At 39.4% G+C, this 24,409-nt stretch overlaps 1 protein-coding gene across 25 annotated transcripts in view; it reads right to left on the reverse strand.

Moving 5' to 3' along the window:
• RBFOX1 (RNA binding fox-1 homolog 1) overlaps positions 1-24,409 on the reverse strand; it is a 2,066,775-nt gene that overhangs the window by 1,020,596 nt on the left and 1,021,770 nt on the right. The window lies entirely within an intron of this gene.

Here is a 24,409-nt window from a genome sequence, read left to right on the forward strand (position 1 = left end):
TGAGCTATTATCTGTTGCTCTGAATGTCTCCTTGATATTAATTGTAGAGTTTTCCTTTTACAGTAAAAGGGCTCCTCTCCTTTAAACACTGTCACCATTTTCATCACTGGTCTAATCCAACTTAAAGTAAGATTTTCAAAGGAACCAAACTGATTGAATGTGTTCTACCTTTTCCAAACACTGGAATAGCTTGGCCATAACATTAACCCCACTGCGCCAACAAGAGGTGGTGAGTAATAAAGTGATTTCTAAAGCACAATCAATGGTACCAAGCAGAAATGGCATGGATATTTTTCCTTGCCTCCCTTGGTTGAACTGATGGATACTCCGAATTGACTAAAAAGTGGAAATGACTGGAAAAGGAGAAGAAAACCCTTTTGAAGTCCAGAAGACACACCCTTCCCCGGTCTTTTAAGGATTAGATGGGATTCTGAAGGACATTAAGCTAAAAGCTTCTCCCCTTCCAAAATGGCCAAAGAACTGAGAGAGAAGAATTATCTTGGCAGAATATGAGACCTAATACCATTGATAATCATAGCAGCAGTGAAATCCAGGTTGGCTAAGGACCATTTCAGCCACATATAACTACTGCCTTATTAGCAATCATCAAAAAATGATAAATTGTTCATTTTGCTTCTAATCTGCAGATGATCTTATAGACAGATAGATTAATTATGCATTGCCAGGCAAGTCTTAAAGAATTGTATACTGTAAGTGTTCATAATATTAAACAACTCTTCTTCAGATTATGTCAAAATTCATATTTTGAGTATGATCATTTGATTAATGTCTGTTACATCAGCTTGTAGGCCTCATGAGTCAATAAGTAATAGTTGTTGCTTGATGAACACTCACTATGTGTTGGATATTATACAAGTAGTAGCTCCTTTAATCCTTACAATAGCTCTGTGAAGTAGCTATCTGCCCCCATTTTATAGATAAGACAATTTAAGTGTACAGTTGTTTGTTTTCCAATGTTTTTTTAAATGTTTATTGAGAGAGAGAGAGAGAGAGAGAGAGAGAATATGAATAAGCAGGGGAGGTCAGAGAGAGAGGGAAAGAGAGAATCCTAAGATTCTGTGCTCTCAACATAGAGCCCAACCTGGGGTTCAAACCCACAAACCGTGAAATCATGACCTGAGATGAAATCAAGAGTTGGATGCTGAACTGACTGAGCCACCCAGGTGGTCCTAAGTATAGGGTTGTTAAATAGATAGTCTGAAATCCCACAGAGAGTAATCCCACAGAAAGCCACAGACTGGACCCCAGGCAAACAACTTCCAAGCATGAGGGCAAGAGCTATGTATATTTTACCATCACATATCCCCAGAACATACTAGGTACTCTATAAAATTTGATGAATGAATGAAAAGGTGTTTTTTTCTGGTTTCAGCCATATCTACATGGACATGCAAAAAGGACCCTTGATTTGTGTTAATCATAGAGAGATGAACTTGTCCTCCTATAACTTAGAACTCAGAGCAATTACCATGTAAAATGAGGCCAGGTGAGGCAAATTCCCATGGGTCCCTCAACAAAAACAACCTTCCCCTACTTCTCTTACAGCAGTGGGCTGTCCTCCTGTATTCCTCCAAATGATTACTTAACACCCACTTTCACATCCCCATAGTAAAACACAGCTAAACCCAAATGCTAATGGAGTGGCCCAAGTGCTTACTTCCTCAATTAGTCTTGTCCAGAAAAATTCACCAGAATTATATCCCTATGTGGAACCAGGCACTGTGCTACCAATCATGGAAGTTATTAAAAGGAAACTACAAAATGGTACCCTGTTTCCAAAGAAAGAAATGGATTCTTAAGAACTAAAATTAAAACTTGAACATTCTAGGTATTATAAGAAAGATACAAGTTCCAATGGGAACATAGAGGAAGAGGAAATTGGCTTGGGCCCCTGCTAGGAAAAAAAAATCATGAGGAAACAGTCAGAGATGGGTTGGGTGGGGGATGGCAAGGGAAGAGGGGATCCAGGCAGGACAAAGAGAACAGTTTTAGTGTGGAAAGATTTGAGAAAAGTATTTTAGGTTGAGTCATTTAGTATACACTAGACTTTTACGGTGGGCTTGAAACTGTCACCTCTATTAGGGCAATGTTCAGGAAGTGCCAGAAAATCTACTATAAAAGTAGATCCTCCCACGAAAAGCAGATAAAACTTGGCAAGCAGAGTAAACAACTGGGCAGCACTTGGCTGACTGCAAAAGAGTGAATGAGAGGGTCCCTTTACTTAACTTTGTTTTATTGTCTGATCTACCCCAAATCCTTTACTTTGGGGAACCATCTTTATCCTACTTTATATTTATTTACATAGTTTAGGTGGAGCTCTACATCCCACCACCACCCCCCGCCTCATCCCTATGGAATGAGACTTAAGACCAATCAATCAGAAGATCCCAGTCTTGGGGTGCCTCAGTGGCTCAGTTGGTTAAGCGTCCAACTTCGGCTCAGGTCATGATCTCACAGTTCGTGGATTTGAGCCCTGCATCAGGCTCTGTGCTGGCAGCTCGGATCCTGGAGCCTGCTTCAGATTCTGTGTCTCCCTCTCTCTCTGCTCCTCCCCTGCTCATTCTCTCTCTCTCTCTCTCTCTCTCTCTCTCTCTCTCTCCTTCAAAAATAAATAAAAACATTAAAAAATTAAAAAAAAAAAAAAGAAGAAGAAGATCCCAGTCTTATAGTTCAGGGATTTGCTCAGTAGCAGGCATATGATTCAAATTGGCCAATCAGAGCCTTCCCTAGGATTTTTGAGGTATCCTCCAAAAGGTGATAACTTCTCAGAGGATGCATATAGTAGAAGCCCAGTGAACCCTGATATAAGATGGCAAGCAGCTCTAAGAGAGAATTAGAGTCCTTGTGACATCATTAAAGCTTGAGACTCAACCACACCTGAAGCCTACCTTTTGTGTTGTCTCGTTCCATAACCCACACTTTAAGTTTTCTTAAATATATTTGATGTGCATGTGTGTGTGTTTATTTTTTTCATGTGAAAGTGGAGGAATCCTGATGAAATCAGTGCCTAAATATCCTGTAACATAACACATTATAATTCTGAGCTGGTTGTAGCTCTCCTTCTCATAATAAAACCTAGTGAGCTTAAAGAGATATGATACACTTCCCCAGTTTCTTTGTTATTAAGAACCCCTTTGGAATCCTCATCTCTGTTCTTTTAACACCACACTGTTTTCTAAACTGCCAGAATGATTCAGATAATCTCAGACACCAAAGCTTGCTTGACAGTTGTTGCCATCTAGCAAAATCAAACAAAAACCCCAAAAACCAAAAACAAAACCAAAAACAAAACAAACAAACTAAAAAAAAAATCTCCAAAAAACAAGAAACAGTTATGAAACTGAAGGGGATTATAAAGTATTGCAGGACCCAAGACTAACAATGTTCAAGGAATGTCAGTCAACTGATATATTAAACTGGATTAAATGTAAACCACCCTTCACTGTGTAAAATACATATATCCTTTATAGAATGTTAATAGTAGGTCCTGGTACTTCCACACCAATGAATATTCTGATTGAGCATATTAATAAGCTAATAGATAATAAGACCTGTGAATAAAGACACCATCCTGTCTCTATACATTGTGGTAGCTCTCCTCTTTATTTCCCAGCTAAGGGTCCACCAGAGCCTGACATACAAAAATAGGCTGGGGTTTAATCAGCATCCTAACAGTGAGAAACCCTGTGAATTAAATACCATTCCCTTCCAGAGTTCAAAGAAGTCACATTTTAAGGCCAAGGTTTAGATGCAAATATGAGAGATGTGATCCTGAGGAAAAAAAAATCAAACATGACCAGGAAGGACCCCTGCTTCCTGCCTAAAAGAAATGTGTCCCAGAGAAGGTTTTCTCTGATCTCTGCTTTAGAAAGATCAGTTGTCGCATTTGAAACTGTGAAAAGCTGTCACATTTATTATATTTCTGGAAGCCTGTAAATGATGAATGTTTCTTCCATCTCCCCTCCTTCAGGTGAAGAAGAAGAAAAAAAAAAAACGTTATTATTCCTGACTTCCAGGAAGATGTCATGAGTGAGAATCTGAAAAAAAAAAAAAGGAAAAAAAATAACCACAGTTTGCTGTTATCAGCAATTAAAGAAACTTTATCTAATTACTATGGAAGATGGCTCCGTTCGACAATCATCTCTGACAAACTGATCATTATCAGTAATTTATGACCAGTTTCTTAGTTAATTGTCCTCAGGAAGGAAAGCAAAAACCATTTGTATAGAAAAATAAGTAGTCATTAACAACAGTGGAATTTGTTGGGAATGTGATTATAAATCACCAACCAGGGCTGGTAATGATTCCTGGGAAGAGAAGAGAATGAAAACAATGTAGACACTACATCCAACTTTAGGGAACTATTCGGAGAAAGAAGACTTCATAATGAACTTTCCCCCCCAATTAAAATGAAGAATGTCTTGTCTCCCTTTAAAAGAATATCAGACACTTTACTCTAAATGTGGGAGAGTAGGGCAAGGGAGGAACACATCTCTGCTTCTGCATGCAGGCATAGTTATAAAACACACACTCAGGCACTATAAAGTTCTGCCTCTCCTAACCAAGCTCACTTTGCATAAAGAAAATTCACCCTGCTTTGCTTTTTTCCAAAGCTAACTGGATCTACCTGACCAAGCTTTGATTTTAGAGGCTTGGAAACTGGTCCATCAATCTGGTCCAAAAGCCAAGCATAGACTTGTGAATCCTGAACTGTATTTGAGCTTCACATTGCCAATTACAAGCTGTGAAGCCTTGGGGTATGTTACAGAGACTACGGACCCATTTGTGAAAAGGGAATGGGATATGTACCTGCTAAAGATATGGAACTGTAAGGGTATGGGTTGAATTGGGTCCCCCCTCACCCAAAATACGGTATGTTAAACATCTATTTCATGGCACCTGCGAATGTGAGTTAACTTATAAATAGAGTCTTTGCAGATGGAATCAAGTTAAGGGAGGTCATTAGGGTGGGCCCTAATCTAGTAGGGCTGCTATCCTTATAGAAAATTTGAACAAAGGGAAAGTGCTGTGGAGGCACATGAGGAGAACATCTTGAGACGATGCAGGCAGAGAGGGGAGTGGCACAGCTACAATCCAAGGAATGCCCAAAGATGGCTAACAAACCATCAGAAGCTAGGAAGAGGCAAGGAAGAATTTCCCTACAGGTTTCAGAGGGAGCATGGTCCTGCTGACACCCTGATTTGGGGCTTTCTGACTCAAGAACTGGGGGATAAGAAATGTCTACAGTTTTAAACTATCCAGTTTGTGATACTTTGCAATGGCAGCCCATATTGTACGTATGCTGATACATACAATACTTTACAGCATCCTGAGACAGACTGGATGAGAAAAGGCCTGGAATGTGCCCAGGACAGTGTTTGGCAGATGATATGAATGCAATGAGAATGCTTGCTCAAATGCTTAATGAAAAGTGACCCATCCCAGACAAACAATATACAAGGAGTATCTAGACCATGATAGAGTGTCTGGGATGCACAGTACTAGAGATGAAAGAGTCCTGGACTTGGCATGAAAATTCTCAGATTAAGACCCGGTTCTTCCATTTCCAAGCCTCTACCAAAGAGAGCTTTAGATTCCTCACGTATACATTTGAGTTAGTCCAGCATGAGCCTTTCTTACAAGGATGCCATGGGCCCAAACTGGGTAACACACATCAATACACATCTGTTGTAGTTTGCAGTTGGAAACTTTCTTCATTCATCAAACCACTGAGTTGAGTTCTAGTTATACAATGGTGAGTAGTTTCATAAGAAACCACCACAACAAATGGACCATTATAAACTGGAATCAGAGTAATGCAGACACAGAATGCAATGAGATCACTGGGGACAGTTAATAGAGGGGTCAGACCTCTGCCTCGCTGCAGAGCCTAAGCTAAAACTTGACACAAGGGTGACCTTGCCAGGTGATGGTTATAGGAAGCACCCTTTGGCAGACAGAATATATCTCTAAGACAAGAAAGGACATGGAGGCCTGTTTAGAGCCCTAGGAATGAAGGTTTGGAGAGACATGGGTTGGAAAGAAAAGCAAGAGGCCAGATGATACTGGGACTGCAGGCCAAGTTATCCATTTTTATTTTATCACTTGTTTTTTTTTTTTCACAGTTGGGAGTGTAGAAGGGATGTGGTGAAGTGACCTGACTTGAATAATAAAATGATCACTCTGATTTTCTATAAAAATTGGATTAGGGGACAATGGAAAGAGGAGACCCATTAGGTGGTTAGGAGTCCAGATGTAGGTAGCTTCGATCAAAGTGGTAACAGTGGAGCTAGGAAAAAACAGACAGATTTTGAGATCTCATTTGGAGGAAAGCCATTATTATTACTTTTATCTCCTAATTTAATTCAACTCAGTCCTATTGGAATGCCTTCTGCCACTTCCCTGACAGATGGTCAGCCCATAAAAAAAAAAATTCATTAGTTTAAACTGAATAACCTATGCTCAATCACCCTTTTTCACATCCCCCATAAAAAATTAACTAATAATTATAAAAGCAGATATGTACAAACAGTGCTACTGGGCAAAGGTAACTGATTCCAAACTGGATGGAGCTCAATAATAGGAACATTGGCAATGGGGACCCTTTACTGACCAATTCTGTGTGTCTGGCATCATTCAGCATATTACATACCCTAGCTCGTTCAATTCTAACACAAACTTTAAGAAATTAGTATTGTCTCTATTTTAAAAATGAGGAAACTGTAATTTTAAAAGATAAAGAAACTTGTCCAGAGGCACACAGTTAGTATGGGGTTGATATGCAGTAAGTGAAATTGTAGGGAAGGTCCTCAAATACACCAAACTTCTTATGGGGAACCATTAAGTTAAAAAAAAAAAAGGGCATTTGAAATAGCATGATTTGAAGATGAGAAGAAACTATCTGAATAGTCACTTATAACTGGTAATAATGAGACAGCTGAACCCATATGGAAAAATTTCTATGAAATCCTATGAAAGCTAAACTACAGTACTTCCTAGAACATCAATTTATATAAACTGCACAATGCAACAGAGAAATAATTTACTTACAAATATTTACTAGGTGTTTCACAGACTGGAAGTGGGGAAAGGTTTCTTTCATACCAGTAACGATTTGCTACTATCTAAACACTCTTGATTTGAACATGCTCAGCGTTATCAGGTTAATTTCTTGTCACCATATATGTGATTGCCCAGAAGCATCTCTTTTCTTTCACAGTAGATCCCATGTACCATAATAGGGATGTTACCCTCAAATATGGCCATTGCCTCCTGCACAAAAAGAATGGCAGTCACTGGGTGCTTATGTGTGAGATACTCTATTGATGCTAGGGATGCAGAAAAAGACAAGACATTTCCAGGTCTCAAATAGCTCAGAGTGCAAGATGGCACAAGATGGAACACTCAGCAAGTATCTCATACACATATTTTTATATACAGAAATGGCAAACGTAAGAAATCACAGACACAGTGCTTTTCATGATCTCTGCCTTTTACACCTTTTAAGCTTAAAAGGAAAGTGCCCTGAATTGTTTTGTCCCCCAAATGTCCAAATGATCTTTATATCTTTCCCTTCCCTCCCTTTTTTTTTTTTAAATGCAGGGTGCCCTGCCTACATACATCTTCTCCCAAGGAAAACCCCACTGTGACATTTTAGAAAATTTGTCTTACAGAGTATTTAGAAAGAGACTCTAACTTATTTGGCCATGCTTCAGTGTGATTCTCAGGGAAAATTCTTCACACAATCCTGTGCACTTCCCTCAAAGTGCCTCTCTCTAATCAAGTAAAAATCATTCAGGCCAGAGGGCAGGTAAGTAGAAAACAAAGAAAAACAAAGCAGCAAAGGTCTTCCCTGAGTCACAGTGAGATATAAAAAGTGAAATCCCAAGGTGTGGGGAGAGAAGGTCAAAGAGAGGGAAGAAATAAGCTTCCAAGTCAGAAGTCATAGTTAAGAAAGAAAATATTTCTTCAGGCAGACCTTGTTCATGCTCATACATGAGGGTGAATATAGTCCAAGAGGTTTCTGCCCTTCCATCTTTTCAAGTCACAGGCAGTAAAGTATCTTAATGACAGGCAGCTGTTAAAATGCCCAGGGTTCCTGAATTCATAAGCTACAGGCTGTAGGAAAGAAACACCATACTATGAATTTTAAACAAGAAGCCAAGAGAATGCTTTTCCCCACCTATGAAATTCCAACATGCTCAACCTAAGGCACAGCGTACGAATGTACCACATCTTGAGTATACATTTCATCAGCTGCTAAACATTAAGCTCATTTAAATTTGAAATGAACAAAAGAATTGATCCAAATTGGCTTGGATGTGATCACTGCCAAAGGATAGACTAGCCTGGGGAGGGAGAGCACAGGAAGAGGAATGACAAACAGCAGAGTGTCAGGGAGCAGAGAGATGTCACACTGTGATGACAAACATCCTTTCAAACTGTGACTCAACATTGTGTGGTCCCCATTAATGTATCAAGAGGAAGTCAATGGCAGGTTAATGAAGTTCACAGACAGTCTTACAAAAGAAGATGATCGCAGCACCCAAGAAGGCAGAACCCTTGTCTAAGACTGTAGTCCCACGCAGGGAAGTTGATCATGCTATTACCCACTGAGACATCCCTCAGCTCTGCCATCATTGGACTCAAAGGAAAGCAAGCAGCAGGGTGAACCTCCACAGCACAGCTGTGCTGATTCCTGAGTTTACTCCACCCCACAATCCAACCCTAGGTGAGGTGTTATTTGAGAAAGAGCAAAGAAGCAAATGAGCATCTGACTTCTGGTCAGGCATAGCTTGTGAATCTCGAGATTTATTCTAAAAACAGATGTAAATCAATACTGTGAATGCTAGTTGCAATCCTGATGCAAACTTCTTGGGTTCATCCATTCAGATGCTCAAGCTAAAAACATTAAAGTTATTTTAAAGTTGTCTTGCTCTCTTCTCATACTTAGTCTAGAGGCAAGTCCTCATCTTTATGTTCAGCATATATCCCTTATCTGTGTACTACTTCTCTGCCTCCCCATTGCTACCATCATCTCTCTCTTGACCCACAATATCAGCCTACTAGTTGGTCTTCTTGCTTGCCCCTTAGACCCATTACAACAGATTCTCCACATAGCTGTCCAAGAGGTCTTTTAAGTATCAATCCTATCATACTTAAAACTCTACAGTGTCTTTCCACTGCACTTAGGAAAAAACCCAATATCCTTACTCCTTACAAATGCCTTCCATTTGCTACACCTATTTTTGGTGCCACTAAATCACTCTGCATTATTGTCACCCTAGTGCTTCTCAACTGATCATCAACTTACCTGTTTATGGTCTGATTCCTGCGTTGGGATGGAAGCTCCATGTGAACAAGGAACTTTGTAGTCTTGGTCAATGCTGTCACCTCTGTTTAGAACTAAGTGTTTGGCACTTAGTAAGTTTTCCATAAATACTAGTTAGATGAATGAATGTCAGAGTCTTCTATATATACAATGAGGAAGTTATTTTTTTAATTTATTATTTATTCATTCATTCATTCATTCATTCATTCATTCATTCATTTTTTAATATGAAATTTATTGTCCAATTGGTTTCCATACAACATCCAGTGCTCATCCTAACCGGTGATTGACGAAGTTATCTTGATCTCAAAGTTTCTTTCCAAGACAATTCTAGGAGAACCTACAACCATTGTCTTTTCCAAAGCTAACATGGAAGGACTTAGAACCATCATACCATTATGCAGACTCCAAGGGTTCTAATCTGTAATCCATCATCAACTGACTGTGCAACCTTATAACAAGAACACCTTACCTTTAAAAAATAAGATTCTTCATTATTTAGAAATACCTTAGAATTCTTCCACCTCTAAAAGTGTCCTTATCCTAGGATTCCTCTTTATAAAAGTACTTTATCCATTCCTGGTTAATATGATTACTGCTTGCTCTTGGTACTATCTCATAGTGTGGAAATATTTGGGTGATCTAGGAAGGGATTTCTTCTATACCAGATAATCACTGACCTAAACTCTAAGAAGTCAGACAATAGATATTTTAATAGATTTATAATGTAGAAATGTTGTAAATATAATTTAAAACAAAATAATCTACTAGTATTCTCTTTCTCTAATTAAAAAGCTAAAACTAGGTAAGAAAATCCAATAGTTTTTTTAGATAGTGTTTTAATTTATCAGATAAAGTGATAAATGAATTTTTAAAATCTAATCATCTTTTATGCATTATATATAAAAAGTTGTCAACAAAGACATCACAGATGTGTGATGAGCATTCATGAAATTTCTGGACAATGGCTGAATTGAGTTTCTTATAACCATCTCATTTTGCGGCCATCTACGAGTTAACAACTTTAAAGGGGAATTTCATCAGATTTAAGATCAAAATCTGCTTCTAAGAACATTCAATTAGTGAAGTACACAATAAGGTAAAAATATGCCTCTATAGTCACAAGTTGGATTCTCCAAGCCTTCTACTAAATCAGATCACTATATATAGGCACTGGGTCCTTCAACTGACCTGGTAAGGGCAACCTGCTTCTCTTGTTCATCAAAAGTGAGATTCTTGGGGCACCTGGGTGGCTCAATCAGTTAAGCACCCAGCTCTTGGTTTTGGCTCAGGTCATGGTCTCACACTTTGTGAGACCAAGGTCTGTGTTGGGCTCAGTGCTGACAGTGTGGAGCCTGCTTGAGATTCTCTCTCTCTCTCTTCCCTCCTTTCTCTCTCTCTCTCAAATTAATAAACTTAAAAAAACTTTAAGGAAGATTCTTAAGCCTGTACACTTAAGGGCAGAGATTGGTGGGCCATGTGGGGTTGCTGCATACACCTGGAAACACTAGACTTCCCTTTCTCTTAAATACTGTAAAACTTTCACTCTTAGGTTGACTATGTGTGGAAAAAACTTTCAAAAACTGTTTAAAGTTTGTCTTATTCAAAAGCATTCAAAATATTCAAAAAGAAGGAAAAAGGCAATTAGCTTGTAGGTAGAAAATGAGAGTCACAGAAGTTAAAAAAAAAAAAAAAAGTGATTGTGATGTGTAAGTAGATCCAAACTGTAGAACAAGGTAGAGAACTAGGGTAGGGACAACCACAGCCATAATACAATAATAGTTGGCATGGAGTCCTATGTGCCACACACTATGCTGAATTCTTTCCTGCATCATCTTATTTAATCAGCAGCCATTTTCATTAGGTGCCACAATGTGACTTATTTGGAGAAACTGAGGCCCCAGTAAGTCGAATGATTTGCACAAGGTTACACATCTGGCAAGTGGCAGAATTAGGGTTTAATTCTGCCCCTATCATTCTTCCCAGTGATTCAAATGCAATTTTCCTGCAGCAGACATGGCGTAGATACTTTCTGCACCAAAAGCCATTTTATGTTCTTTCTCCTGGAGTCAGAGAAGTCTGTCCCATATAGAGAGCAATGGGAGATGATTCTTATTTTAATTATATGGACACTCTATATGACACAGTGAATATAGTACCTGGGATAACAGACTACTTGTGGCAGGGTGAGTGGCAACTCTTATCCTCCCTCTCTGGTCCCAGCTAAGAAAGAAAATGAATTCTTGTGATGAGGAAATAATCCCTTGATTCTAAGATAGCAAGTTTGGATATCAATGGCTACTATACTGATATGTGCTGAAGAATTGAATGTTAGCAATTACGACAAATTCTGGAAGAAGCAGTGAGAAAACTAAAGATATAGTTGAAAAAAGGCAAAGAAACTCAGTCATCAAAAGCCAGTAAGAATTCTATGTTTAACATTTTAAGAACCCCCCAAAAACTGTTTTCCATGGCAGTTGTACTATTTTGCAACCCCAACAGCAATTTATGAAGGTTTCTCCACACCCTTGACAACATTTTACTTTCTTTCTTTCTTTCTTTTTTTTAATATAGCCATTCTAGTAGGTGTGAAATGGTATCTCATTGTGGTTTTGATTTTCATTTTTCTGATGACTAATAATGTTGAGCATCTTTCAGGGGCTTATTGGAGATGATGGCTGCACAACATTGTGCATACCCTAAATGCCACTGAATTGTACACTTTCAAATGGTTACCTTTATGCCATGTGAATTTTACCTGAATAAAAAAGATTAAAAAGCATAAATCTAAACAAAGATAGAATTAATCTGCAGTTGACCTCAAAGTTCCTAGAATCTAAATTTCTTTATCTTGTCCCATAAGTCATTTTCTCCATCCAGACAATTATTTTAGGTAATGACTTTATTTTATATTCATATGTCTCCCCCTTGGATTTCAGCTAGCAATGAGGGCTACTTGCTGGACGTCAGTGGGACCACATCACCCTCTCTTGTCAACTGCAAAGCCTTAAGACATGATCTCAGGTACTCAATAAATACTCACTTAATTAAGAGTTTATGAGGGTAAAGATGGCAAAACTCTAGAGACTACACTCTAGACAAACTTCATTTGAGGCAATAGTCTATGGGCACTATAGGCATTTAAGCATGGTCTCTGAAAGCAGAATGCCCGGGTTCAAACTCTGTCTCCAGCATGCACTCCACTATCACTAGCAATGCAACATGATCATGTCACTAAATCTCTCCAAGCTATATAGCCCCTCAACTACACAAAGGGCATAAAGATAGTGGCCACCTATATTGTGGTATCAAATCATGCAATCATGACTCATTTCAAATTAGGTAGTATATATTAATACCTGTTTTTATTTCTCCTCTATATATGCAACTCTATTGCAGAGACACCCACATACAAGTGTGTTTATTCTTGGTTAACACCCTATAAAATCTTGCTATTCATACTGTGATAAACCAGTAGCATTGTTGTCACTTGAAAGCTTGTAAGAAATGCAGAATCGTAGGCTTCACCCTAGACCTAACTCAAGAGAATATGCATTTTAAGAAGATTCCCAGAAGAACTGTGAGCAGCTATTGCTATACATCCTACAATAAGCATGAGTATACATTTGGCTTCCTCCCTGGGAAAGGCAATGTAGAGAGAGAGATCCTCTCATATTAGCACAATACTAGAAGAAATAACAATCACTCCCTACATATAGTTTAGGTAAGCCATGCCTCTTCCCCCAAATTATTTCTAATATTCTACAAATGTTACTTAACTCCCATAAGTAAAATAAGAAACAAGAATGCATTAGTGAACTTGACTGTGGCAGACCAACATTACTCATCTCCAGCATTATCAATCTCCCCTTAATCTTTCTTTCCACTTAAGACTGATCTCTACTTGTTGGGATTGAGACACATACTATAAAAATCTGAAGAGACCTCACAAGCCACACTAGCTGAAGAAACACTGCTGTTTGCTGCTAACTATAATTAGACTTCTCATACTGCAAGAACAGAAGGAAATTTAAAAAAAAAGAAAAAGAAAGTAAAAAAACCTCCTGGGCCCCCCATCGTCCTTTTGTGGCAGAGCTCATTTAAAATGCAGTATATCATCAAAGCCACATTACTCTGATGATATAGAATTTATGAGGGATGTCCTACTTCAAATTATGCATTAACTTGAAGTCAACAGGGGAAAACAATAGGGGACAAAAATTAGAATGTGCAAAACATTTGGAGTCAATTGAATGTACTCATTGCATGCTGGTAAAAACATAAATTGCAAAATGATATCTATTTTTTCCCTTCCTACAAGATTAGCTGGAAACACTGGAAAACTTTCAAAAGTCTCTTGAATATACTGGCTACTTACCTTTAGTCTAAGAAAGCAAGCACATTTGTAAGTTGAAACTTACACAAAATGGTCGTGTAAATTATCAGGGTATCAATGTCTACTGAGTACTTGGTTATTAATATCTCACTGTATCTCTGCTATTTGCTGGATACCTGTTCTAGTGGCATAAAAGTGGAAATCGTGCTTCTGAGTTTTGCAAATGGCCTAAAGAGAAATAAATATGAAATCCATGAGTAGCAATAGAAGAGGCAGCTTAGGGGTTGAAAGTTTCAGACAGGTCAACTCTAAAGAGAGATTATAGGAAAGGGGAAGAAATGGAAAAATAATGAATTTTAAAAATCCATACTGCCACCATCCAGGAAAAGGGGAATAGAGAAGGAGGTTGATAGCTGGTATGGCATACACAAAATAGGTAGTAAATAATTACATTCACTTATGCCAGTTACTTTAACCCCAGAGAAACAAAGAAGAGTCTCCTGTAAGGGCCTTCCTTTCAGAACCTAGCTCAAAGGACTGTGGCTTGAAGACAGAGAGATGCATAAGTGTCAGTAGTCTGGTCTTTAAAGGAATTAAAACTAATTAAAATGGATTGATTGACTGATTGACCATTCATTCAATCATTCAAGCAAAATTTATTAAGCATTATGTGCCAGGCCCTTTGCATAGATGGAAGATACATTGGTGAATAAACTAGACATGGCAACAACCCTTAGGGGGCTCATAAGCAACGGGAATAAAAACATTGAGCTGATAATTTTAAAGATGTTGTCCTTGACAATCATAAACCCCGAACTGGTATAGTTCATCTGTTTACACTCTCAGTATCCATGTCATCCACTTCCAGGTTTTGGCTCTGCTATTCCTATATTGGTCTTGACAGCTCTAAGGTCGGCAATCTAGTACTTGGCCAACCTAGGATGCTCCTGTGTATGCCAAGGGTACTGTACAGGACAGAACATATGATTCACCAGAAGGAAGATTAGTCTTGTTAGGCCTCTATTCCCAAGTAGCTAAGACTATTTTCTATAACCACAAGTGTTCCTCAGGGACATTAAGAGACTTTCCTTTGTTCAGATAGAGAGGGAGAAAGAAGTGACTGGTGATGTTAGTGACAGCGGTGGTCAGGAAGCGATTGTGTGGTCTCTAATTCACATGAGTAATGTGAATAAGAATGTACAGTCTGAGACCTTTGCTGCTCTACATTCCAGAGGGCACATACTCTAGGAGCAGAGATAGGCAGCACAGAAGTGGAGAGGATAATTGCACTAAAACGAAAAAAACAAATCTAAGTTCAGACAAATGGGTACTGAGTCCAAAGCAGGAAGAACAGTCTAGAAGGGGAATCCACAACTGAGAAGTATTCTACCAGTAAGCGTAAGTGCAATTGGAAAATTGTAGAAGAAAATGGACATTGACCATTCCCTAGAGGAGACCTCACTACTGCCTTATGAATGTCAAGCTGCTTGCACTGCATTTCAGCCTCCTCTCAATTCTGTAAAACCCCCAACAACCACTAATAAACATCCTTTGTGCTTAATATAGGGGGGAAATTGATTTCTGTTGCTTGCAACCAAAGAGCCCTAATTGGTCCACAAATGTGAGATTGTCCATATAATTAACTTCAATGTTTAATTTCACTCCTTTATAAATTGGTTGATATTCATACATGAAGAATAATTACTTGGTTCTCATGTAATCTCTTTTGATATTATAAATCTCCATTAAGAAGCTCTGTTTGGGTCCATGAGAAACTACCTCCTAGAAAGACAAGATAAGGGCTATTACACCACATATGCTCTGAAAATGGGTCATTTGTTACACAGACATACAGAAAACTAGGGACACTTTTAATGAAACAGTACTCAGCTTATATATATATATATATATATATATATATATATATATATATACACACACCAAATTCAGATATTTTCCAAAGGACATTGGAAAGAAGAGTAAACAGTTTTCACCATGTTCCTTAAATCACAATACTCTGTCCCAAATGTAATTGTCTTTAGGACAGGTACAGTTCTCAGGAGGGATCTAGCAATGAGTATGAGGGTTTATGAAACTGATCATATATATGAGAGCTCAAGTACCTGTTTCCAGGTACACTGAGGAAGTCATGTGTCCATGCCAAGAGAAGCCCTTGAGAATACCAGTAGTGCCTCAAAAAAAGGAAATTGAAATTTCTTTCTCCCAGTTGGATGTCTGCTGATGCAGCAAACCTGGTAAGTGTCTGAGAGACATTGCTAAGCACTGAGACCAAAACAGAAATGAGGTAATATTTGGAGCAAGGTGGGAATGGGTAAACAGAGGAAGAATTTTCAATCCTTCCATGTGGCATAGGAAGTATGAGTGAGTTTACTGTTGTTCATTTGTCAAGTTCCACCAGGAAGAGCTGGGCTTGAGCCAGCTTGCTGGTGCATTCCAAGAGCATCACCTGCAAGGTGACGGGGACCATAGCTTGAGTAATATATTACTGGAACAGACACCCAGTACTTGAACAGGGTTTTGTGGGAGCTGCATTCACCACATGGAGAAAGTTAGGAGCTCAGAGGCCCCTGCATGTCTATTTGAGATATATGTGATATGTGTGTACCATGAGAAAGTTAGAACTAGAAAATTTGCCACACAGAAGCCAGACAAGTCACAACAATCAGCAGCAGGAAAAATACAACCGCACCTTAAGTCTGGGAACCAAGACACTCTGCCTTTACTTTCCTGCCCAAAGCTTGATCTGAGCTATTGGGTGTGTCTGTCTGTCTGTCTGTCTGTCTGTCTGTCTGTCTCTCTCTCTCTCACACACACACACACACACACACACACACACAGTGAAGAAGTGCCCCAAAGACATACATATAAAATCCTCCCCATCCTTTCCAAGACAAAAGAGAGGGGGTGAAAAACATACCATGCCCTCTCCTCTTCTGGCCCAGAGCTACAAGTCTGACTAGTAAGAGAAGACACTTTGAATAAATTAAGCCGCTCGAAAAAAAGAAAATCACAGAGGTATAAATATCAATTGAGATGATGCCAATAACCAGAAAGTTGAAAACTCTGTTCAAAATGTTAATAAGAAATGGGGGGAGGTGTGCCTGGGTGGCTCAGTAGGTTAAGAGTCTGATTCTTGATTTCAGCTCAGGTCATGATCTCACAGTTCGTGGAGTGGGAGCCTGGAGTCAGGGTCACTCTGACAGCACAGAGCCTGCTTGGGACTCTCCCTCTGCTGCTCCCTGTTTGTGTTCTCAGAATAAATAAATTAAAAAAAAAAAAAAAGAAATGGGGGAGAACATGCAATCCAGCACAGGTGGGGACATTGAATGGAAAGAAAACCATCTCGGTGCATATCCCACTGAGCTGAGACTTTCCAATAAATAAGTGAATGAAGTTCAGTAACAATGTTAAATAAAGAAATCTCAGTAAAACATGCAGTTTAGATCCCCAACCATTAATACAACTGGGTATTTGTTAGTACTTTGAGCATGCACTTCCACACATGCCATGGAATCTATGCAGTCATTTAGTAATAATTCATCAACAGTTATTTTTAAGTAGGCTCCATGCCCAGAACAGAGCCCAATGTGGGGCTTGAACTTGCAACCCTGAGATCAAGGACTGAGCAGAGATCAGGAGTTAGACACTTAACCAATTGAGCCACCCAGGTGCCTCTCAATGGTTATTACTCTAATGCACATGTATCTCACTTTGTGTGATAACTGAACTCCAAGTAAAAACAGTGAACTCAATGTTATGTTTAGGATAAAGTATTTTTCATGCAGGGGGACAGCTTCCAATCTTTGGAATATTTGGAATATGCTTTTGTTTAGAAAATAGCTTGCCGTGAAAATAACATCTCTTGGATGGGATTTTTTTTTTTTTAATTCCAAGTTATATAGATTGATTGCCAGCTGGAGACATACCTTCATACCATTTTGGTCTCTGTAAAAAGGTGGAGGCTAGAATTTTGGGTGGTTTACATCAAGTTTTTACCCACTAATCAGGTAGTGAGTAAAATATGTTTCTCCTAAGTATTTGCTTACATGAATTAACTGTTGTTCACATGGAGAAAAAGAAAGCCAAGTGATAATATTCAAACAATGATCATTTTTTGTGTTCATTCAACCTTTGCTGAGCTCCTACATCAGTGCATTTCAACCAGGAGCAATCTCTTCCACCAGGTCTCATTCAGACAATGTCTGGAGACATTTCTGATTGCTACAACCTGGGAAGAGAGGTGCTACTGGCATGTAGTAGGTAAGGAAAAGGCATACTAAGTGCACAGGAAAGCTCCCCTGAACAAAGAATTTTCCATCCTGTGGTTGATCAACTCTGCCCTACAATGTACCTAACACAGGTGATGCCAAGATGAAAGACCCTGCCCTCAAGGGGCTCACAACTAAGATATAATTTTGAAATCATATCTATCCTGCTCAACTGACACAGAATCATAGTGGCTATTTCTACCAGTTCCAAATATAGGATGTGTGAAGGACATCTCCCTCTCCCAGCTGTTCACCATTTTCTCCTGTTGCCTTTGGAGATGATACGGTAGGAAACATGCAAATAAAGAGGGGAAGACAAGGTCATTTTTTATTGGCTCTGCAATGACTGTGCATTGATGGTGGTTTTATCCAAACATTTATAATGTGCTGGAGATTGTTCAAACAGTTAGGCAGCTTGTCAATTTTCTAATGAGTGAGGCGCCATGCATTTGGAAAGTAGAAGTCTAGTTGTCTCTGATAGCTGAAGGGCATGCAACACATATCTCGTGTGAGTTTCCATGGGATCAATTACCAAATGTTTAATGAGCAACTACAATGTCCAGGGCAATCTGGGGAGGGGTGGATAAAGGTGTTTAAGAGATAAGAAAAGGGAGAGAGGGGACAATGCATTCAGAACAGGGTCTAGGTAAAGGAAGGGGAAGAAGAGATTCCAGTTGGGTGAATCAAGAAAGGTTTTCTGAGGGAAGCAGAACTCTGGCAATCTTTGACGGTGGAAAGAATTTCACATTCAAGGAAAAGGAAGCTGTGGACCAAAGCACAGGGTAGGTCATGCATGGCACATGAAAAGGGAATATAATTCAGTTATGAATTGAGAAAGGGGATAACTGAGGGAGATGAAACTGGATAAAGCAGTCTTGAACGATGAACGACAGTGGCACACACTTGTGCACCATGGACGTCTGTATAGGTGACATGGATATGAACCTACATTGTACGCATTCCTGCCCTTCAGAGGGAGGAGCTCTAAGCAGCAACTATCTCCTCTCCTAAAAGGCATACTTGTTTCCACAGAGAGAAAGAGAATTCCAGGCCAAGAGTCAATGACTTAGGACTCTGTCACTGGAGGAAAACCCTCATGTTCCCCAGTCACCTTAAACAAATAGTTTTCTACACAAGTAAGACCAACTCTCAAGATATGGATTTTCAACACTGTTGCAGGTGCATATCATTATAGTTTAGAGGATCCTAAATAATAGCACAGAAAGGTGTTTCAAGTAGCTCTAACAAGGCAGAGAACAGGCAGAAATATGACAACCTATAATCCACACAAGTTACACGTTCTACTTGAACATCTATTTATGTATTCCAAAAGCTGACAATATAGATATGAAAGATAACCCAAAATACATTAAGTGGGGGGGGGGGAAAGTACTACATAGCATATATAGCATTTTTTATCGCTTTGTGGGAAAAAAGGAAAGGGTATACATACACATATCTTAGCACATACCTACACTATCTCTGGAAGCTACAAAAGAAACTGGTAAAAAGCTGGGGATGGGAAGTGAGGGGGCTGGAGATCATGGGTAGAAAGGAGACTTGTTTTCCCCTATATACTGTTTCTAATTTGTGAATTTTTCAAATATTGTAACATATTCAAAAATAAATACATTAATTTTAAAAGGAAAGCCAGCAGTACAAAAGACTAATGGAAAAATTAGCTGACCCCAACAAAACCATGGTTTCAGATTTCCAGCCTCCAAAACTATGGAGGAAGTTCATACCACTTCGTGTGAAACAAATACAATCCCTCATAACCTGTTAGCATAGAACCAGTTCCAAGAATTGCGCCCACAACATCGTGTTAACCTTCTCCTCATCCCAAATCTTCATTAGGAACTTGATGTGTGAGAAGGTAAAATTTCAGACATAAACACTTTGAAAGTGGCTTTAAAAATTTTTTGTATCAGGATCTTTTTTTTTTTCCCTCAAGGGAAATCCTATATGCAATTTCAAAAGGTGACTAAGTAAGTGGTACATTATTAGAATGCAATAGTTGTTTATTATAAAAAGCCAACCAAAGAGGGTCATATGGCTGTTTTAATGAATATGTATAATTGTGAAGTTATTTAATGGGTTTGGACAATCCACGCAGTTAACAGAGAAATATTTATGGCACCCTTAAAGTCTCGATCAGATCTTGGGAATGTGAAAATCTCTGATCAAATAAATGCATTTAGTACACAGACTGAGAAGCTAAGGTCAAGAAGGTGTAAATAATTCACCAAGGTCATTCAGCTAGAGTAGAATGTCCATGATCAACTACAGGGTTCATCCAGTAAAAGACTGAAGGTGACTTCCATGTTCTTCATTTCATTGTACCAACTATGTGCCTATTCTTAAGAGCCATTAATATTGTGTAAGTTCTCACGCACACAATCTAATTCACTGTTTCTAGTGCCCCCTCAACCTTACATCAAACTATCTGAAGACCTCTGTCATCCAAATGACTAGAAGCTTTATCAATTTACCCACCTGTAGTATCTCCCTTTTCCCTCCCCCACTTCCTTCCTTGTCTTCCTTACCTAAAGCATGAGCAATTATGCAAATGAAGGCCACATTGTGTTACAAAGAGGGATTTGTAGGCTAATCTGGGAACTGTGGCTGATTATAATCTTGTCTGGATATCACCCTCCCAGCAAAATGCATCCTGATTTCTGGGACCTGAACTTACATATGACACTTTAAGAAATCAATTATCTTTATTTCCTAAAATATTATGATCCTTAAAACTAAATGGTGAGGAATCCTCATGTTGGCTGAAAATGGAGGCCTTAGGGTCAGAAATGAAATCCTTACCAGCACCCTATTTTCATTCTGTGTTTGGGTCTTAAATCAGAATTACTGGAAGGGGAATGGTCCTTTTGCAGGGTTCTTGGTCATCAAAGTCCAGGAATGAAAAGCCCAGCTTTCACATTAATACCAAGGTTATTGACTAGCTTCTACAAAGCCAAATATTTGTTTTCTAATGAATGTGTTAGGAGATTCAGCAGTGAAAATGCCCTTGCATCCAGAAAAACTGGCATCTGTGTTCTTTGAATCAATTTCCAAAGATTATGCAGCACATTTTAATGGTGCTCTGGGGACCTACAGTGTGTGTGTCTGAAAAATGAGGATGTACATTTTATATGTCCCCCAAGCAGATAAACCTTTGCCCTGCCCCCAGTGAAGAGATCGTAAAGCAAAGTGTTATTAATCCAGAAGTGATGGGAGAGACTGCCATAATTCCAGAGGTGATATTTGTTAAAATAGTGATGGTTTGCCATGTTCCCATCTTGGATTAATTTTGACCCAATCTGACCATTCATCAGGAGATGCATAATTCCATCATATTTGGAGGATTTAAAAAAATATTTATGAAGACATCAACTGCAGTCAATGAAATAAGACAGTTAAAAGACTGCAAAATATGCCTTGGCTTGGCATAAGGAGAGTGATTCTGGATGAAGCTGTTTCTATTAATTTAGCTGACGGGAAGATGTGGATGTGGCTTATGATGTGGGAAACAAAGGCAGAAGAAAAAAAATTAAATTCCCTTACAACTTACAGCCCATTGACAAGTCCTTGAGGCAGGCAGAGCCATTCCCTGGGATCTCAGCTTCCTTGATGATGATACTTTGCTAAGGGCAAAAGGCAATCTTGGCCCAACCACCTGGATCCAGTAAGTATACTTTAACATACAAAAATTCCTTTGGAGGGGCACCTGGGTGGCTCAGTCAATTAAGGCTCTGACTCCTGATTTCAGCTCAGGTCATGATCTAATGGTGGTGGGATAGAGCCCCATGTCGGGGTCTGCGCTGGGATTCTCTCACTCCCTCACTCTTCACACCAGTCTTTCAAAAATAAATAAATCAACTTAAAAAAATTTTTTAAATTCCTTGTAGAAACTTCTTTTATTTTTACACCCCCACCCCCAGGATATAGGTTGGCAACCATCCTTCAAACTGATGGGCTACTAATATACATCTGAAGGGTCTCATGACTGAGTTTTTACTAAACAGTAATAAATGACCTTTTCCTTTTTTTTCCTAATTCTTAAAATTGTTCTTATTTTTATTTTATGTATTTATTTATTTTTATAAATGACCTTTTCCTAACAGCAGCTAGCCCCTCAAGTTCCTGGAACCCCTGCTTCCAAAATCCCTTAGAGACTTACGGTATCCTTAACATCCTCTCATCTTTAAGGCATATAATCAGTCCCTCCTCACAAGCCCAGGGCAGCTCCTTCTGCCCACCAGTCCTGCCCCCGTTCTTTTGTACTGAAGACGTCTCAAGAATTCGTTCTTGGCTCTCAGCTCTGAACCCCAACACTTCAAACCGTATCAGCTTATAAAGTTAAATATCTCCCATTCAGAAACCATAACTTGCATGCGGATTAAATAAGTAGGTTAATATTAATAACGAGGTTAATATTTAACTGAGGTTAAATAATCGGACTTCCTTTAAAACATCTAAGAAAGCGTGAACCATGAGAAGGGATATTTTGACAAAGAAGATTAGATTATGTCTTCCCCTGCTTAATACCCTTCTATGCCTTCCCTCTTCATTTAGAATGTGGTGCAAGCCCCTGCCTTGACCTACAGGCTCTTTAGGGCCTAGCGCCTTGCTACTTATCCCCTTTTACTGCATCTCTAGACACACTGTCTTCCCTTCCTATCTCTCAAACCCACCTGAGCTCATTCTGGATGAGGGGACCTTGCTTTAGTCCTAACTTTGGGGCATCAATCTCCAGGTTCTTTGAAGTACAGACTCTTTCATACCTTTTACATGTCAAAGAAGCCCTCCTGTCCTTCTTAAACCCAAAGACTTTCCCTAGGGGTCGAGTTCCTTCATTAGTATTTACTACTTTTTAAATTTTTTTTTTTCAACGTTTATTTATTTTTGGGACAGAGAGAGACAGAGCATGAACGGGGGAGGGGCAGAGAGAGAGGGAGACACAGAATCGGAAACAGTCTCCAGGCTCTGAGCCATCAGCCCAGAGCCCGACGCGGGGCTCGAACTCACGGACCGCGAGATCGTGACCTGGCTGAAGTCGGACGCTTAACCGACTGCGCCACCCAGGCGCCCCAGTATTTACTACTTTTTAAAATCATCTTATTTACTTGTTCCATCGTCCACGGCCTATTTCTGCCAACTGGAATGTAAGCACCATGACAGGATTGTCTTTACTCATCTCTCTCTCCCCAGCACCTGTTGAAGGGGAAGTACTCAGTAAATTACTGATGAAGGATAACAGCCTACAATATAATATCAAAATGCTGGGATCAACATTCACTTTAAAACCATCACTTTAAAGAGCATGCTCCACCACAACTTGGGAAGCGTTTAATTTAGAGAAGAAAATTGCTTATGTACTCCAAGTTGCAATGGGCAGACATAAAGAAGCCCTAAGTACCCTGGAGATGAGGTAAATCTTTGAGCATGGCTGGTCTCTGGTCGCAGAAGAAAAGGGGTTTGGTGCATAACAGAACAGCAAGCGAAGTGCACAAACACACATGTGGGTTCTCAGTGTTTATCTGTGTTCCTCTAACACCAAGGAAGCAAGACTAGTAGCTTACTATCATTCCTACTAATCCAAGGCATATCCTCAATCCTCAGAGCAGGGTGGTTAAAAGGATAGGTTCAAATCCACAGCTCAAGCACACGTTAGTTTCCTGAGTTTCGGCAAATCCTTTAATCCTTCTATGCCTCAGACTTTTCAAAATGGTAATAACAAGCCCCTGTAGAGATTAAATGAGAAAGGTATATAGAGCTGCTAATATAGAGCCAAGCACAGAATGGGTGGTGTGTGACTGGTAGTCCTTGCAGGATCTTCACCAGAGAGGAGTATTTTCTGGAGGTTTAAGAGGTGAGGGCATCGTATGGATGACTGGGCTGCACCCCCATGTACAGAATTCTCCCTCTCAAAGAAAGTTGATGATGACAATAATGACAAGGTGATGCAACAGTAATACCAGTCCTGCCTTATTTGGTCCCTTCCAGTGCGCAAAGAACTCCCACAGACATTGTCTGTCGATCTTCATTCAGCCTAGTGTACCAGGCAGGAGGGCATGATCAATCCCACTTTAGAAACAAATGACACAGACAGTGCCTTCCCATCTTGACTTCAGCAATGTTTGGCTGGTTTGGCAAATCAAGTTTTCCACTTTATACCTGCATATAGTGTGTGGTAGCATCTCACCGAGAAAGAAGAAACTACACAGAATAAAGTGTCTCTCTTCTCATGGCCCTTATGAGCCCACAGAAAAGAGTTTCCTCTTCATTTTCCTGTCCCTCTTGTCGGTAATACATTGACAAAACCCGTGTGTGGTTGAGCTCTAGCCAAATGCCATCCCCCCTTCTGCTGGCTTCCGGGAAGACAGGGGCATAACATTTGCTATTTCCACAAACTACATAAATTGTGCGCACACA

Source organism: Leopardus geoffroyi, chromosome E3, assembly GCF_018350155.1.
Source record: "Leopardus geoffroyi isolate Oge1 chromosome E3, O.geoffroyi_Oge1_pat1.0, whole genome shotgun sequence".
Classification (NCBI taxonomy): Eukaryota; Metazoa; Chordata; class Mammalia; order Carnivora; family Felidae; genus Leopardus; species Leopardus geoffroyi.